The sequence below is a fragment of the Dromaius novaehollandiae genome, chromosome 3 (genome assembly GCF_036370855.1).
Source record: "Dromaius novaehollandiae isolate bDroNov1 chromosome 3, bDroNov1.hap1, whole genome shotgun sequence".
NCBI lineage: Eukaryota > Metazoa > Chordata > Aves > Casuariiformes > Dromaiidae > Dromaius > Dromaius novaehollandiae.
In genome coordinates, this window is record NC_088100.1 from 121,867,490 (window position 1) to 121,887,257 (window position 19,768).

Below are 19,768 nucleotides of genomic sequence, written 5' to 3' on the forward strand. Positions count from 1 at the left end.
TGTGGGGATGGCAGGGCTCCCAGAGACGAGCAGCTCTGCACTTCCCTGTGCAAGCCGAGCAGGGGACACATGGGCAAAATGCCTGCGAGAGTGAAAGTACCAATTCTAGATGAGAGGGTGGAGGGCAAAGGCAGAGAGTTGGTTTGGAAGTCATCAGACGCAATGGAAATCAGCAGATGCAACTGATTACATAAAAATTGAGGAAGGGATCCTAGCAGTGATGGAAAGAAAGTGTGTATGCACTGAAGTGTTCTGCAGTGCTCAACCAATGCTGCCATCATCGACCCCAACCTCCCACAACTTAGTACCAAGTGGTAATTGGGGAAGGACACACACTCAACAAGCACAGCGCCCACCAAAAGCAAGAGCAGTGTCACATGCCGCGCACAGCAGACCCTGTAGAAAGCAAAGGCAACATTTTTACATGTCTAAAACCAGCTCTGCTCCATATATCACTGTTAAGCATTTACAGCATAGTAATTACCACTGCACAGAATAAAAGCCTAGGCCCAGCAGGCTCTTCCCATAAAAAAGCTGGTCAGCTAGTTCAGATCTATTTTCTTCCTGTCACATACCTATTAAATGCTCCAGACTGTTTAATGTGATAAAAGTGTCTAGACTGTATTTTGACTGAAAGCTTAAAGTGGAGAGTTTTTTGCCCTTGGCTAGCAATCCCCTTCTTTCCTCCTTTCTTGGTAAGCAGCAGCACAATAATTTGCATGCTGTACTACTGCAGTCCACACTTTTGGCATACTGTAAATGCATTTCTGATGTCTTCATAAATTTCCTCAGATTTTACAGACAAGCCTAGGGAAATGTGAAGAATATATACACAATATATAACTCTGCATAGCACTTCTTCACAAGAAAAACCTGGAGCTAGTAATCAATGTGCAAATGTAGCTAAGGAAAGGAAAATGAAACAGCACCCTTCACAGTCCAGTGAACAAGAAAAGCAGAAATGTAACAGGGAAATCTCTGTTGGAATTGATAAAGAACAAGATGCTTTGCTAAAACAGGTGGTAGAAGTAGAGATTAGGCAAGAAATTCCTATAGGCACACTAAAAAAAGTGTTACCAAATGTGAATCGGTGCATTCAATGCATTGTGGTCCTTAGTTGCCCTCATTCTTTAGCAACTGCTGATTTTGGTACAAGAAAACTTCTGACAACATTCTGACATAACAATCATGATAAACTTAGATGCGAGTACAAAAGTAAGGCTAAAAATAACTTCTGTCAGTGAAATTACCCAGTTCAACTTGCACACACCCCGCAGCCCTTTCTTTGGGGGCTTTGTACATCTGCATCTGTGGAGTGGGGCATGATTTAGGAACAGGTGCACCTGACTTTTGTCAGCACGTGCAACTTGTGTATTGGAAACTAAGCTGCATACCATGGAAAACGCCTGTGAAGAAACCCTATCCCTGGATGCCACTCATTGTAGCTGATTCCCACAGGAAATACAATCACTGACAAAAGAATTAATGGACAATGTGGCGTGACAGAAACACCACTTTGGCACAGTCACAACTCGCTTGTCACGCCACGTATAAAGGTCGCACTTCCCATCTTCCAGTACCTCATTTGTTCCCAGATCAGAGCCGTCATAACATCCCGGGAGTAAACTTTTGTTTAAAATGCCCTTCATCCTCACCCAAAACCTTAACTAGCTCTTGTTCTTTGTGATCAGGTCACGAAGTGCACTGCCAGTCAGAGGAGCTGAAGAAGAGCCAGCCCCTTTGGGACAACTGACCACTCCACAGCCAAAGAACTAAGGGTTTGGGACTATCTACAGGGGGGTTATTTCAATGGAAGCAAACTGCAGCCTTTCCACATTAAAAACCCATGGGCAGAAAGACTTGTGCAGTGAGGGTACTAGCTCATCATTGAGCACTTCTGGTTTCCACCTTCCTCAAGACAATTTTTGCTGAGCATGTCACAATGCTCCCTTCTGTTAGAAGGGAGAATAGGGTTTTCCAGCATTACCGGAGAAGGTCGATTTTTTTTTTTTCCCAAGCATTCAGATACCATAAAACAGAGAACAGACTGAGCAAGCTGCCAATTTCTAAAGAGAGTCTCCTGTGAAACAGTTGTGCAAAGAAGCTGAAAGGTTGGATCAGGAAGGTTGCATGTTGATTCTAAAAACAAACAAACAAAAAACCCCAAAATACTACTAATAGAGTTTTCAGGTCAATAAATCTTTCCCTCTCTCAGTGCACTCCTGCCGCCTTTGTGCCAGCACAGTTCCCACCCACGTCAGAGGGTGCTTTGCACAGTAGAGGGACTGCAAAATTAAATCCCTGCTTTGCTCCACACATGCAGAGCTGCACAGAGCATCTGTGTGACACGACACACACATAAGGAAAAAGGAGTAGGCCCAGCTGGTGTTCCTCTGAAAAGCCCCATGCCATCCTGAGTAATACTTTGAGAGTGGTCTGCAACTTGTTAATGCAGAGCAGCTGGCAGAAGCCTCCCGTAGGCAGGCACCCAGTCCGTGGTTACTGAGATACCAGGTTGTTGGGGAGGTTTTTTTGGATGAGAGACAAAAGAATAGGGACACTGTTGCTTCTCCTGAAACAGAAGTGGCTGGCACAGAAGCAGAAAGAACAGATTTTATAGTAACAGCTTTCATTTCCAAAGTTGCATTTTCACTGTTTTCTCCAAAATCATGATAGCATGGGCTAGTTAACAGCTAGAGACAGTAAGACTGTTCACTGCAATAGTCAAACTAACTTGCAGGAAGACCTGTGCATAAGTCGAAAACTCACTGGGACAACTTCAGAGCTGCTTTTCCTCAGAGTATCCTCGACCGAACACACTAAGGGAACAGATACCTATTGACTTTGAGCAGTGGACACCACTATCCCCAAGCCACTTGTTACCACCATCTGCTGGAGACAACCAAGAAACCCAGTTGCAGGGCCACCAGTGAAATGCAACATACAGCTGCTCGTTGAGCATGCCAGAGCAAGTGAGCTCTCCTGGAGTGGTCAGCTGTGATAAGGAGCAGACCTGACTCCCTCCCACTGAAAAGAGCGGTCTCCTCTTTTCCTTCCTTTTGGTTTCCAGCTATCTGAACCCACCCCTGCCAGCCTGAGTGATCCTGGCTTAGCCAATTCATCTCTGTGTGCACGTGGAAAGCTATTCACTTGTTCTGGTTTTCCACTAGCTTAGTGAGCTGTATCCATGCCACAGAGGTCAAATCATTGTCAGAACCAGCACAAGGAAAGAACTGGCAGCGTGTGCCTGCAAGAAACAAAAGCGCCAACTTTTTTTGGTGGCAGTAAACTGTGATATTGGGTCAGTCAATCTGATCTCATCTGACTGCCTCCTTATCTTCAGCGGCCAAAAATATTAACTGGATAGTTTATTCTCCCTAACTCCAGGTTTCTGCATGCTCCTTGTAGGAGCTTCTTAGTCACTGCTAATACAACGCTATACTATCTCTCTCTCTCTATCTAAAAAATTAAAAACAAAACAAGAACACCCCAGAACTCCAGTACCATATATATGGCACCTACCTATCATATTCTCATTTTTCTTACTGTTGTGTGTAAGATTACTGAAGGTATCTGAAAGTACGAAAAGGAGGAAAAGAAAAGGGGGAAGCAAAGAGTGGAAAAAGGAGAAGAGAGTGGGGGGGGTAGGGGAAATGAGAAAAGCAAAACCCTATTTTATGGGCTACAACAGAACATAAATAAGTGAGCTAATTCAGTGATACAAAATTCAGATGACATGCCATAAGATCAGTTTACTTAATAATGCTTATAAAATATTCTTGAAACACATGTGCTACATCTTTAAAATTTAAGCCAATGCTGAATGAGCAAATCAAAAAGTTATACAGATGAAAACATCTTTTTTTCCCACCATATTGGTATTAAAAGACATATCCCTTTTTTGCTGGATCATGACTACAAGTGATTCTGAGAGAAATTATACAACCATTGATTAAGGCAGTGGACCTCGAGGTCCAAACCATGCCTCCACCCACCTTTTGGTCCAGACACAAAAATCTTCTGGTATGAATCAAGTGATGTTTTGAACTGAAACGATCCCGCAGTGGCAAGGCAGGTCAAAGATCAGGCATTTCTAACATGCACTTTGGTACAGTAGAGGAAAGCAGCTCAGGCTACAATAGCCCATGAATGTTTTATCCAAATGTTCAGTGAGCATATTTAGGCTGTGCAGCGTAACGTGTGGTTATGTGAGTCAGCTCTCAGCTGGCTGGGTTTTGCCATGCTACCTGGTATGCCAGAAGCAATCTCGCTGGGCAGGTTAATTTAGTCTGCTTCTCAGGCAGGCAGAGCTCTGCGCTACTACAGCTAGGCTGCTTCCAGCTCATTTAGTGCTGGCCCAGGGATCCTGGGGATTTCTCCACATTACAGTATGTAGGGCAAACATACCTTCTGCTGCAACACTGTAGTGAGAGTGTGGTTGCACAGTACATTTACCATCACTCGACAGAGGCTGGCTTAAAGCCTTAAAATATCACAAAGCAATCAAAGCTGATTTCACACTGCATATTCTTAAAGACTCTTCACTAACACTTGTCTCTGTTCATAATAACAGCCTGCAGTTACAGAATCCTCCATAAATTATTTCATACTAGTAGTATTGCCATAATATTCATTTTCGCAATGCATAAATGGTGCCTGCTCCAAAACAACAAACATATCAAGTCAGTGAAAACTCAGGTCTCAGTGACAGATTTCTATCTTTAATCATGAGCCTATCCAGGTGGGGGCACTGCAAGGTAACATTACTTCAGCAAAGCATGGGAAAAAGCAGAACCCTAGGTTTTTATTCTAGCCTTTAAATTTGAAGGCTTACTTCAATAAAATCATCGGTTAAGGATTAGGTTGGAAGTAAAACTCAAGGAACCAAAGCAAAGTAAACTTAGAAAGTTTGCACTTTCCCCACTGACTCAGCGTGGCATTCAGCTCATATAACACTTCTTAGGAACGACCTAAGAGCATCCTGTAAGGCGTTCGTAAGCTGTGTTCCAACATAAACAACCCACTCACTAAACCCAAGTGGTCCATTTCAAGAACATCTTGAATGGCCTGTCAAACCTGATTTTTTCTTATTGTCTACAAGACATAAGCAAACAACTTAGTAGAAACAGTCAACATGCAAAGGTGAAAACAAACAGTTCAGTCAACTTCAGGGAAGAGGTCAATGCCTCTATTCTAAACAACATAACGGAGGAGGAGAAGTGGCATGGTTTGGGACACCTGGGAGGTACAAAGATGCAAGCCACAATCACGCCCTCAATTCTGCTGGCACTGGATCAGCCAGTATCATCCCTGTGTGACACTCACAGTTTTATCACAAGTTTCACAACATTTTTACTTTTCCCAGAACCTCTGATGGTACATGCTTCAGCTATAATCTCAGCATCCATCTTTCACATGGTTATAGAGAAAACTCGGAAACCTGACCTGATTGTCCCTGAAATAATGTAGCATCAGAGACAAATAAATGAAGGCAAACACATATACACACACACACACTTACTCCACACTTATTCCTTTGGCTCTCTTCTTAGAGCTCAAAGTCATAGCAGTAACAGGGATTTCTCATCAGTATAATGTACTCTGAGGCATCTTATATGTCTTAAGTGAGACGAGCCATCTGAAGTTTTAGTCATCTTCTGACAGAGGAGGAAGAAAAGTTTTGCTTGCCAAACATCTGGGCAATTTCACTGGGGACCAGTGCAGAATGAATCTCATAGAAGACAGCTTACACGTTAAAAAAATGAATATAGACATAACAGGGAAAGAGAGTGAGATGCTGGCTCAAGATTCATTAACCTGGGAAATCTACAGATGAGGATTAGCCAACATCATTTGCTTTGGCTGTGAAAATTTTGCCTAGCTCTGAATGCTATGCCCTTTACGAAGTTCTCTGTATAATCTCCATGTGGTCATTAAGAGTAATTTTAAATAGTGTTCTGATGCTGAACCAAAGCATGACAGAAAACGTAGCTATAAAAGGCATGAAGAAGAAGCCAGTGAACATTTGCCTTGATGAAGACCCAGAAGATCTGGTTTAACATCTGATCTTCCTCCCAGGACATTCCCACCTGTTTAACAAAGAGGAATGTATGCCTTGCCAGCAAGGCCTATTAGAACTGTATTGTCTGTTTTGTGTAGGCTGAATTCACTAGAACATTACATTAAAACACACAGAAAACAGATTCAAGTCCCACTAAACACAATCACATGAACTATCTTCTTGTACATCTAGACGTCTGTTTTCCTATTAGCAAGGCTTGAAAAGTTCAGCTTATCCTTCAGTTTCCAGATTACAAGGTAAACATGTTTCACGTAATAACCAACAGAACAGAAGAACTGTCAGAAATACTGTTGGAACATGCACACAGGAACAGCATTTAAAGAAAGGTTTCTGTGTGTTGTGGACAACATCAGGACGAAATTGATTAAAAATACTTAATACTATGATTACAGCTTTGGACCTGGAATACATTCACCCCATTTTAACACCACAGAATCTATCTATCACTTTTGTCAGCTACAAAACAGTTCATCTTGCTTCCTTGTATCTTACAAAAGAAAAAAGTTTCAAGATTGGAAAATGTAGTTTAGTTAACATATACTGAGAAATGATATTTTATATTATTAAAATTATTATTAGATATTATTAAATGTTATTAAAATTGATTAAAAAGTGTATGTATTTAGTATCTTCATTTCTTCTGACATGTACACTTTATATCTATAATGCTATAATTAACACTAACTCTTGGAAAGAAGAAAACCAATAAAGCTAACTTTTGTTTCAGTTGTTATTCTTGTGCAACATAACATGTGCAACATAACATATGCTTTATAGCAATACACAGAACTTCTGTATTTGAAGTCTGATGTGTTATTTATTGAAAACCATTGAAACAGATTTCTGATGAGCAGGAAAGAGCAGAAAATGGTAAAGATGGAAAAAACCCACAAAACAGATTGAAGAGAAAATATTGGACAATGCTAATAATTTCCAAGAGACTTCCTCCATCTGAATCCTATCATAAATATTTCAATCTTACTTTTTTCACAGACTACTCGAACTATTTGTCTATATGCTGACATATATTTAATCTGCTTCTGGAAGCTAAAACTTACAGGAGGAGGAATCAATGATTTTTTTAAATTAGAAAAGCACCATTTCATATTTTTACCTTAACTATCACCATATTGTATATACATTCAACTTTTCCTTTAGAAAAACAACAGAAGATGAAGAGATGGAGTCGAAAAAAATCCTCTTTCAATTTCTTCAGGATTTGAAACTCAATTTCTGGCACAATCATAAACTTAACTATAGACTGCAGTGCACTATGGATGGTTGGAAAGCTCCCCAGAAAAACAAACCCCCTCTCCTAGATAAGAAAAAGGCTATGAAATGGCAGAAATGATTTAAGAAAGTTATTTTATTAATCATCAGCCAGATGTGGAATGGTATGAGCTTTTATAGAGCATAAAAGGTCTAACTTCAAACTACCTAGTACGACTTTGCAAGTACTGCACTGGTGTGTTCCAGCTAAGCGCACATACAACCTGCTACACCTGGGACAAATTTGTTCATTTACACGTAAACAATTGATGCACAGTTTTGAAGACCCTGGACTACATTTCCAGAGAAGCAGAGGGATACAGTATCACAACAAATTGTTTAGTGAGATGGCCAAAACCACCTCCGAGATTCAGCTAACTCACACCCTTCTGTAAACTCTGATGAACCACTACCTGCATCACTAGATGTTCAAATACAGTTGCATATCCGGCCCAAGCAATGCCTGAAGTCAAAATCACATCAAAGCAGAGCTGGGACCCTGAAAGACTGGTTCCCCTGCAGGTACTGAGAACATTACTGTTTTCTTCCTGGGGACAGAGTTTCCACTGGGACTCCCAGTCCATTGCTCTAATCATCACAAGTGCTTGATAATAATTCTCCCTTTATTTGTAATGTTTATAAGGTCAACCTTCCACAGTATACTGCCATAGTACCAACCAAATTCTTCCTATGACAGCCTAGAAGCTCTTTTCAGGTATAAAGCATACATTTTTGGTTCCTGTCATCACGTGGTTTATCCCAATCTGTTTTGAGAATTATCCCAACAGAAATATCTAGCAAGTTCCCATTGTTGTACAAGTTCAGGATTAAATAAGCATCCTGCTTCTACTTCATTTTGGTACTTTTCAATCCCAGCTACTAAAATTGTCATTTCTAATAGATGATCCAAAATAAAATTCATATCTTATGTTGGATTGGCAACATTTTCATATTCATTTGCAGACTTCTCAGTCATTCTTTTTCCATTTTTTCCCAATAGGTTTGGATCCCAAGCCATTTTCATGAGATATATTCCAAAATGTTCATTATTTGAATGTAGCAAAGGAATCTAATTCTTCTCACTCACAGTGAAAAATTTAAGTTTTGCTTAGCTTTGAAATCCCCTCTGTATTAAGGCACCTTCATTAGATACTCGTACTGCTTCATTAGATACTCGTACTGTACAGACCATAGACTTACTGGTATCACAAAATATCTGTCATACAATAAAGCTGCTTTGATCAGATAGCTTTCTGTTTGCCTGTGAACACAGACCACTTAGTATAATGGTCATGGCATGAAAATATGACTTCAGTATGTAACTTTAAAGGCAAGTCTCCTTTTCCTATTTGTAGCGATCCCTTAACATAGGGGCAACACCATGGTTAGACTGAGCAGACTTGAAAGGACAGATTAAAATTAGTATGAAAATGCTATCAAGTACAGTAGCATAATCAAGGTGGGGGTCACACGCATGAAAGATTTGACTAGCGGTGACCTACAATTATGAAGAATAAACACAAGCCTCATTTTCATCTGATTTTCATCAGCATAAACTTTTGCTGTCCTCTACGTGCTTTGAGAGCTTAACAAGTGTAGCTTTCACTACTAGATAAGATCTCAGCTTTTGGGTAGCTTTACTCAAATTATTTGTCCCTATAAAATGACTAAGCTTTTCTAAATCCTACATTTAGTGACTAAAAGGTCCAAAGCAATCAAAAAGATTTATCTTCTGATGTGCTGCCAACAGTGTTCCAAATGGCCTGTGTCTTAATAGCTTTTTTATGATTTTTTTCATAACTCGTTTTATTCAACTTACAGAAAGAGTTTTTAAGTACCCCATGATTTTGAGAGATAACTATATGATATTTTTAAGTGAAAACCAATGGTTTCTAAAGGATTTAGAATATTGCGAGTCCTGGGCAAAGGGACACAAAAGTTATTGTGATTTAATGTGTAACTCATATTTATTAATATCAAGTCAGTAAATATCTAATTTGAGGCAGTTCTGCTGATCTTTGAATGTCAACATATAACAACTTCAACATATTTTGTTAAATTAAATAATGTCATTAGCTTCATAAAAATGTTTTTAGAAATGTATCTTTTCAGACTGAAAACAGCAAATCCTACAGAACCAAACTGATGGAACTCAAATCTTTTGAATGCATCTTTAGAAGAAAATTGTATCAGAACACCTTCCCTCTAAAATATCATTAAGTCCCAAGACTGGAAGAGATTCAGAAAAGTTAGCTACTCCATTATCCAGCCCCAGAAAGGGTCAGGCCCATTTTATTGATAGACATGAGTTTAACCTGTGCATGAAGATCTTCAGCACTGGAGTGCCTACAAACTCTGCAGACAACCTATTCAAGTGCTTTACTACACCTTACTGTTCAAAACTTTTTCCTGATTTAAATATTCCTTACTTCAACAACTTCCGTATTTCTTGTCCTAGCCACCATGGAAAACAGACTTGTCCTTCTCACTTTGCAGCAACCTCCTGAGTATTTAAAAGCAATAGTTCACCCACAATCAATTTTCCAATGATCATTTTCAGAGACCAATCTGTTTAGAAGTTACTCAATTGATATAATGATTTAACGTTAAGGACAATTAATCAGAGAAGCAGCTGGCAACATGCTCACTCCATGTAGCCAGCTGCAGTGTTCAGGACAGGTAGCTTCTTCTTTTACCTCATAGCTTCATTGTCATTTTATAACTTGTAATGTTTATTTTCCATAAAGACAATTAAAAAAAATCAGTTCGAAACTTGGAAACATCTTACAGAAAGCAGGGAAACATAGCATTAAAGACAATGTGTCATAGTGCATTTAAGTACTCAGGGTAAAACACAGGAATGAATTTTCCCATCTGTGCATTTGTTGTAGAGTGCTAGCATCTTAGCAGAGCTTAGCATCCAAAAACAAGTGATCCTTCAGAGCTCCCAGACACAGCCTAGACCTTCAAAAGCACGCAAGCATGCAAGCAATAGGAAGTGGCATGCTGGAAATACACTTCCATATTGCTCATCTGATGCAGTCCATCAAACCTGCCTACAGGACCTCCAGCTGGTGGGTGAAAACAAAAACATTCCCATGGGAGACAGACACGCAGCTGCAAGAGAGACCCACGGATCCCACTGGCACTGTCCCAGAGTAAAACAGATACCTGGACAAGTCTGGCAGCCTGTGAATTACCTCACGGCAAAGAGGTAGAGGGAGATGCCAAACTGGGCACAATCCGTTTGAACTTGCAAAGGTACATCAAGTGTCTGCTGCACAAAATAACAAACACGATGCCTCAAAGAGGTCTCAGGTAGGACAATACTGAGAACGTCCGTACTGGTGGAGAGTGAGCAGTCATCGCTTGCTCTCCCATGCACTATGTTTGCAACAAGTAGCAAAAATGGTGATCAGTAAAATAAGCATAAAGCTGACGTCCAATGGATTGGTGTAGTTTTGCATCTTTGGCCATTGAAGAAAAGAACAGTCATGAGGCAAGGCTTAGGGAAGGGAAACCTAAAAGGCAGGCAAAACAAGGTGGAACAGAACTTAAAGATATTAACTAATGACTTACTAATGTCTATTTTTAGAATGGCTGATATGTTCTGTTTTAAATTACCCACACTTTTGAAGGACAAATTTGAAAAACTCCCAGGCAATGAATTTTTTGTGCTTCCATCTACAAGCAGTTTCTAACTAAATACACTGCTGGTTGGAGCTGCACTTTACATGATTCATGCTGCAGATATGTAAGAGAAGGAAAACAGGAGATAAACATGGTTGCTTAGCAAGTATTTACTGCTACTCAAAAGGTATTGTCCTTTAGCAATCTCAGAGTACACATAAGCATTCTCACTTAAAGGTGGAGGAAGTTAAAAGACAAAGACACTGAAAACAGATAAGCTGTTACCTGTGTTTCTAACTGATGACTGAATGCAATTAAAAATCCAATTAGCAATCTGAATTTCAAGACTTTACTGTTTCTAGGCTAAACAACTCCAGGTCATTCAATCTTTTCTCCTACGTCACTCCCTAATCAATCCCATATCTCTCCTTTGGACTCTGTCTCCAAGGACCACACTTCCTTTGAAGTCCCATGCCCAACAATGGATACTCTACTCCAAGGAATCCTTCTGAGAGTCTTGCAACTGTAATCAATTAGCAGGCACACAAATTCCAGTAATTACCATTTATTCAGAAGTCATGGTGGTGGTGGTCGTGCTGGGGAGATATATTAAAAACAACAGGCCATGGTTGTTAGCTTTAGTGCTGGACTTGCATTAAGCCCTGCCTCAATTTCTTGAAGAAGCCTAGAGAAGCTACATTCCCTTCAGGCCCTTTGAAACCCAGCAGTAGACATTAATTTAAAATTCTGGCAAATTAACAGTACTTCAAGTGATTTTTTTTTTCTGAAATACAAGATGTAATTAAAAATACTGATTTCCAGTACGACCTATAATCAGGAATTCAGTGCGTACTGGCTGTGCCAGAAATGACAAAATGTGCTCATTGCAACAGCCAAGATACCAACCAGCACATGCTGGACCAATGGACAGAAGTTATCTTGAAAAGCCAGTATCTCCATTTCTGCAACTTAGTTGGAAATATTTTGCTTAAAGAATAAGCTGTTACAAGTTTGAAAGTAAATTGGTAAATGTTTATGCTACTTAAATGATTCCCAGTTTACACAATTCTGAAATACTTTTTCCTCTTTATATTTAGTTTAACTGATTTGAAATTAATTATACAAAAAAGGATGTCCAAAATTTGGAACAGAATTCTTCAGGAACTGCAAAATACACTTAATGTTAGCTTAGTGCCAGACTGCTGCACTGAGCTGTTTAAAATAGAAAAAAAAAAAAGAGCCAAAGCACTTTTCCATACAAGTCCTTATTATCATGTTTAGGTCACTGAAATAAATTATAGTACTTGGATGAGGTTTACTACCTAAAATTTTCAATCCAGCTTCAGCCTGGATTAAAGAAATGCAAGGAATTAAGGAAGAATAAGAGCACATTAGCCTCTCCAGACAGATCTACATGTAGGCCACCTGAACAAAGAGATGTGATTGCCAAGGTCCAACTCTGACCCCAACGCTATGACTTGCAAACACTTATAAAGGGACAACACCACATATTAAATGTCTAATTTCACTTAGTAACTACTTGTGTGCATTGTTTTTTTTACTCATGCTGGAATTTATGAGACTGATGCTGTTGAAATCAATTGAATTTGGCCTTAATCCTCTGAAGATTTATACACTGGTCTTTGAAACACTGTAGTAAGATAGCAGATCTTACAGGCAACCAATGACAGTCAGTTAGTTATCTACGACTTTCTCTTGATTGCCATAGCCGATTATAAACCTATGTAGACACTATTCCTGCTTCCTCAGGCTCAAAGCATAAAACTTTTTTTTCTTTTGTTTTTATTTTTTGTTTTTTAAGCAGCATCTAAACAGCTAAAGAAAGCTGCTACAGTTAAGGTAATCTTCAATGACTTCAGTGTGCTTCAATCCATACAGCTAGCTAGCTAATAGTTACCAGCACTTTACACCTACATTTAGATTTATTTGGTAGTTCTTGTGAAATTTATGAGTTAAACTATTCAAAAGTTTTTATAGGATTAAGACCCAACTAGTGAGCAAAAACAGAACCCCCTTGACCAAATTCTTTTTCCTGTTAGCTTAAATCTGGCCACATCCCAAAACTTTTTGTGATTTAAATAATTTACATTAAACCATTGAGAATGTTCCTCTACCCTACATACAAACTCTTTTCAGGAATTTCAATGGGAAATTAAAGTACACTTCTACTGTCTCTGCCAGTGGTACATATTTCAGAGTCATCACAAAGTAAAACTGAAAATCACAGTGAAAGATAATCATGCTCATTTAGTAACATAACAGAGAACTCTATATAGTAATATTTTAAAAAGTGTAATGACTGTGCAAAAATTAAGATTCATATGATCACTTCGGTTTAATTACTCTCCCCAGAGAATATCACTTGCCTACTCAGTGCCAGCTACACTCCCTGATTCACAGTTTAAACACTTACGTAAGGTGATCTCTTTATTTCTGAGAGAGATGAGGAAAGCCCGTATTGCAGAGAGTAAAATAACACGATGCAGGGAAGGTGACAAACCTAGGTTTACTAAACCCTGAATTAAGACAAATGGCATTTAGCTTGAACTCCTTCTGGAACACTGCCAACTAACTAGTATCAAGGGATACTTTAGAGCAACATATTCCACATGCAAAAGTGCCAAGAGAATATGTTAAAGAAATTAAATCATTCTGTTCCACTATTGAGTACTCATACAAGCCTGAGTAGAGGCTGGTAATTAGCTAATTTGCATGGACCCTGGGCAGAACTGTAGTTAAAAGAACTCCATCAGTAGACTCTTTAAGGGCAGGACTGCTTGGCCTGACTGGCTAGCTAGCTTGCGTATCTTGTCATCCCTCTTTCCGAGGGAAGACACGCCATTTTTAGCTTTACAAGGAAGGACGGGTGGGTAGACTTCTGAAAATAGCTACATCTGCAGTTCTGCAGTTAAATGTGTAATTTCCTCACAAAGAGTCTAATCAGACTCCCATTTAAGTGAACTGCAAAACTCAGATCAAGAGATGCAACAAATCCAACCCTCATTTCAAATACCTTGTAGGAAAATAGTCATTGTTCTTGTGTGTATCCAGCTATCTGTACAATCCAGACCAGGAAAAGTACCAGGACAGTCAAAGGTGAACTCAGGAGGAGATCTGTTTTAGGTGCTATGAAGCAACACACAGCCTGTATGGATGCTGTGATAGCCCTTGGAAATACCAACTCCTCTACTTATCTATTAGGGAACAGCAACCCCTAGCTCAGTGATTGTTTTCAGGTACCATGCACTGTACGTTCATGCAACCTCATTTTCAGGGAGGACAATTTCAGTCCCAACAAGAAGTAGCATGCCCTGCAAGCAAAAGAGGAAAGCTTTTCCTGAAGGAAAGCGATCCTGAGCAGGCATGTCCTCAGACCTATACCTGGGTTTCAGCAGCCGAGCTTCTAGCTTGCAGTCCTGGGGACCAGGCCTCACACCAAATCAGAGGCCTGATTAAATCTCATCCTCACTTCTCCACCATTCCTCAACACAGCAGAAGTCTTCAAGGCAATACTGTAACTACAGAGTCCTGGGTCCTTGTGGGGTTTGGCAGGCAGCACGCTGACCCACCTTCTGAACAGACCTGCCTCCTGAACGTTTTGAGTTCAAAATGATATTGCGTGCGTTTCCCCTCTCCGCTCCTGCCCAATCACCCTGTTGTTTGACTTTGCTAAATTAACCAACTGGAAAAAAAGAAAGCAAACCTGCAATCCAATGGACCTCTTACTGATTAATCATCATCTTATATTTTCTTTTAAAAGAAATGGGAGGTTGAAGTCAAATCACTTCTTCAGCCAGTTTTGAGAAATGAATGAATGTTTTGTAGTCATTTCCAGAAGGTGGTAAATTATTATTTATATAGATTTTCAAATGTTGCAGATGAGGGTTTTAATTTGAAATACAACTACCTTTCCTGAACATGATGTTTTATCTTCCCAAGCTGTAATCTTCCAGTTTTATGCAATCAACTTCTGAGATTTGCAATGGCAAAATCATAGTAAGGCAAGCCTGAGTTCTTAGCTACAATGAACCATATTTTACATAGAAAAGGATGACAGTTACAACTGCAAGTACCTCTATCTTTGTATTATTAGTGTTCTGTACATGTCTCTCCAATGACTGCGGTATAACATGCCTATATGTTGATCAACTCTATACTTGCAACACACATTTCAGAAGTAATACTTTCTGATGATGTAGCTTTTTATCATCCTGCTTATAAAACACTGCCCTGAAAGCTGTTTTCAAAGCTACACAAATATTACGTCCAATCTACTATGCCAATATCTATTTTGGAATCTTGACAAGAAGAAGCTGATTTTTAATGCTTCAATAACATTTGCAAGTTGGAAAAAAATAAAGAAACGTTCTGCGTCAGCAGGATCCTCCTCTTCATGGAAATTAAATGCCAAAAATAAATATGGAATTCCCTCATGTGGCCTTGCTGTTTTCTTCACTTCTTTCCCATAGACTTCAAAAACAGAGGTCTACACTTGGATTTTAAAGGAATATATATATATATAAAAATTACATCGCAGAAGGAAGAAAATTCTACATATTTCTACCAGCTTTTAAGGTTTCAAATTATCTGTGTGAGGTACACAGATAAAACTAATATAGCATTTTAAGTAAGATGAAGTTTAAAGATATCCAGTATCTTTTACTGAGCATAACTGAAAAGAAAACATACACGCTTTTCGACACAGAAGCCACATTTTTAGGACTGAAACAAAAATAGCAAAGTTGAAGCTAAACACAGGTTATATTCGAGGTTTTTTTGCCACTGATCATCTGTTGATGTGTCTGATAATGTTTGCAGCCACACTGCAGGGTCCCTAGGATGAGGAAGGCAATTCTAAGGAGCAAGCACAGCAGAGGTACAAAGGAAAGTACTGGCTTATTAACTATCAGACCCTTCTATGATAAACCACAATTACAAATTGACTGAGACTAATTTGGATTCATTATTATCAAACCCCATTTGGGAAGGTAGCTCTCCTCTCTTTCATTCACAAGCTCTGTACATATAAATCCCCTTTCCTACTGTGAGCCTTTCACACTCTCCCCAAGACATCTTTCCTGCTCCTTCTCCTCTCTGTTTGGACATCCTCCAGCTCTTCACAACTCCTTTTTGCTGAATTGGTGGGCTCTGCTCTGCTGCGATTCAAGCTTCTCTCCCTTTCCCAACTCTTCTCTCCATCTCATTTCTTCTCCTTTATCATCACACTTTCTTCATCCCTCTTCTCCTTTCTCCAAATACAGCATTCTTGTCCTTCAAATTCTCACTCCAGTGGTTTCTCCAATTTCTGCTCCCACTTGTTATCTTTGCATGCTTGTGAGCCATTTAAAACTGTCTCTCAGAAGGGGAGGCTCCTCTCACGGCCAAGACCGATGAAGATTCGGGTCAGGTTCAATTTCACATTTGAACTTCGAATACAGACCCTCTGTGACCCCAGGCAACCCTGCTTATGCTGCAGTTCTACAGCAGAAACACAGGCATGTATCATCTTCCTGCCTCTGTTATAGCATTATGATGATAAAAAAAAGAGCAGGAGAGGCTGGAGCATGCTCACTACTCACTGATTCAAAATCTTTGGTGAATTTAGGTAAAACGCTACAGAGTATACAAGAAACAGTCTTTTAAAGCCTAAAACTTCATCAAACTTGGATGAATTTCCATGGAGAAATGGACATAACTTACTCAAATGCAAATATTTTGACTATCTTATAGAGTATAAACTGTAAGAGCAACGGACCATTCATTCTGCATATCGTAGAGCACTAAAAATGGTCTTATATACAAAAACATCAGTTTTTTCCATGCTACCACATCAAAATACAAATCAAACAACACTTAATTAAAAATGCTTCTTACTTAAGAGCATGTAAATATCTGCTGACCTTCTAATTTTTTGGTAGCTTCAGTCATGTAGGCAATTTAAAAATCTTGGACTAAGCGAATTACTTAATCCTAGAAGTGAAAAGCAAACAACCAGTACTATGGTGGCATAGCAAAGTTAATCAGCAAAACTGAGAGTCTCAGATATCAATTTACAGGGCCCACTTCTAAAAAGATGGGATGGCTGGAGAGCGTGGGAAAAATGTTTGCATGTTAGCTGCACCTGCAAAACTCTGCACACAGGCATTCATGCTGAGGGTAAACAAGTAGTCAGCCATGGAACTATTTGCAGAATGTGCTCTCACAAACGTCCACTTTCATGTATAAATACTTGACTTGAAGGGCACAACATCCATGCTTAAAAGACACAAGAAGTCCTAGTTCTCATTCCTACACACTAAACAATTAAACCTCCTCCTTATTCCTGCCAGTCAAGGTCTGACAGGGCTACGGTTTAATGCAGATGATCTGATGTTCCTTTTCAGTTTATGCATCTGCCTTTCCAACACCACTTTTGTGTGACACTTGCACAAAATAAGTTCTCTCCTGCTTCTTAGGGAAAAGGGAAATCATATTTTAAAAACAAAACCAAAAAGCACTGAAGGGTTTTGTAAGCTTGGCCTTGGGTGTTTCGTTGTTGTTTGTATGTTTGGTTTTGGGGGTGGGGAGTCTTTTCTTAAGATCAGTGGTTCCCAACAGGTAAGGCGCCTTCAACTAGTGGACAGGCCACCATGAGGAATGTGGAGCCCAGCAGCCTATGCAAGGCTCTGCCACTGCAAAAACCACTGGTACGACAGGCAGAGAAGAGAAAAAGTGACAGTTCAGGAGAAGATGACGGGGCAACAGACACCTGACTGTTCTCCTTTACAGCAAAATAAGAAAAAACAACAAAACAAAAGAAGATGCTGTACTCTTAGTGATTAGTAATTCTTAACTCAGTACTTGCTAAGCCACTACTTTATGTTCGGTCAAGTAAACTCAGCATACCTAAACATGGCACGCTAGCGATGCAACCACGTCAAAAGGCAACATTTTGAAGGGAGAAATTTAGATGGATGGGAAGATACTTGCATATAAAATGTCAATCAATTAGACAATGATCTGCATGACTCAGTGGACATGAAAAATTATTCTCCTGAAGGAATGTGCTTAAAGACATACAGAACAATACTCTTTCTCTCCATAATTTTCGTCGGCTTTGCATTTCCTCTGTTAATTTACCAAAGGCACTTCAGCACCGTTCTAGATTACAGAACGCTTTGTTGGACCTTACTCTCTTACAGCAAATAACACGAACAACGCTGCCATCTGTGGCTGCGCCGCCCAAGTTTCATTTCCCACATGGAGATATATGAAACTGTCACTAACGCACTGCAGATCTGCACAAAGAATGCACTACTTTGTAGGAGATAATCCTGGAACAGGTTTTTCCCCTTTTCTTCGGTCAAGTGCTACACAAAAGCTACCAGCCCTGCTGGTAATAGACAGGCATAGATCTAGCATTACTGTATAAACAGTCCTATAGCATGCATTTGTATTGCACGTAGAGGGCCAGACTTTCAAGACTGCTCATCCCTTAAAGCTTCAAAAGCAGCTTTCACTCCTTTTTAGGCTCATGAATGAAGTGCCTGGATTTCCAAGTGCTCAGCACCCGGTGAGAACAAGGAGTCCTGTTCACATCACTTGTATAGCAATTGGCCGTTTCTCAGAGGACATTAGCAAAAGCTGTTCCAGCTTTGTTCTTTTCAACAGCATTGCTGCCTAATGGCACCAAACATTTCCTGCAAAATAAAGATAGGCTTACTTAATTTTTCAAAATAATCAATTTGAAAAACTGGGACAGAGAACATGTGGAATGTATTAACTTGTCCTGATTTCCAGAAGGAGCTATCAGTTGGTCCGAGAGACCAGGCCGTTCTCTTCTTGTGTGAGTTCTGCGTTTCAGGAATTTAAAAAACTGGCTTGGGGGAGGTGAGGGGAAGAAAAAAATTCCTTTTCTGATAAATTCAGACATAAAAAGATCTGAGCTCAGAGGTACTTCTTCACTTTAATTTCTAAAAACTAAATTCTCTAAAAAATAAATACATTTAGCTAATTTGGTGTGTGAGACATAAAAGCAAGTTTACATGGTCTGGCATTTCCCTGAACAACCAAAAAAAATGATTATTGGAAAGAACTACTGTTACAAACACAACTTACTAGCAGTTAAATATCAAATGAAGCAAACATTTAACCGAAGAAGGAAATACAAACCTAAGATACTCATACTAGAATATCATGCATTTCCCATTATTATTTATTTCGGCAGTAGAGCACACGGTCTGCTGTTCAAACAAAATTTCTTAGGGAATCATCAGTTGCCCCTCCTGTCTACTGGATGCCTATAAAACCTGCCTAGAAACATAATACGGCAGTATTATGGAAAGCTTAAGAAACAAGACCCCTTTAAGGTGATTAGAGCATAGCAGATGCTCAAGAAAACATTGTTCTCTGTTTAATAATTTTCTGAGAAAAAAAGACAAAGCAGAGACTTTGCGTTGTTTCCCATCATTATTGTTATTCTGATTGTTCCTCGGTATGTGTGCGTGTATGCATACACATACCTTTTTCTAGTCAACAGTGTTACGGAAGCAACAATTGGCTTAATAATGAAAGCAAATTCAACCTAAACACAAAACTGTAAGGCTTTTTTTGCCATATTTTCTTTTTTGAACAAGTCTCTTTTCCCCACATTTTTTCTGCTCACACCTAAAAAACTGGCTAAACTGAAGTATTGCTTGTTGACTTTTATTTTTGTTCACTTTAAGTTTACAAGAGCCCTTCAAACACTGCACAGCAAGACTGCAGTTGTGGCCCTGAAAAAGCTAG

At 39.4% G+C, this 19,768-nt stretch overlaps 1 protein-coding gene across 12 annotated transcripts in view; it reads right to left on the reverse strand.

The window, feature by feature from the left end:
- PLCB4 (phospholipase C beta 4) overlaps positions 1 to 19,768 on the reverse strand; it is a 216,200-nt gene that overhangs the window by 111,275 nt on the left and 85,157 nt on the right. The window lies entirely within an intron of this gene.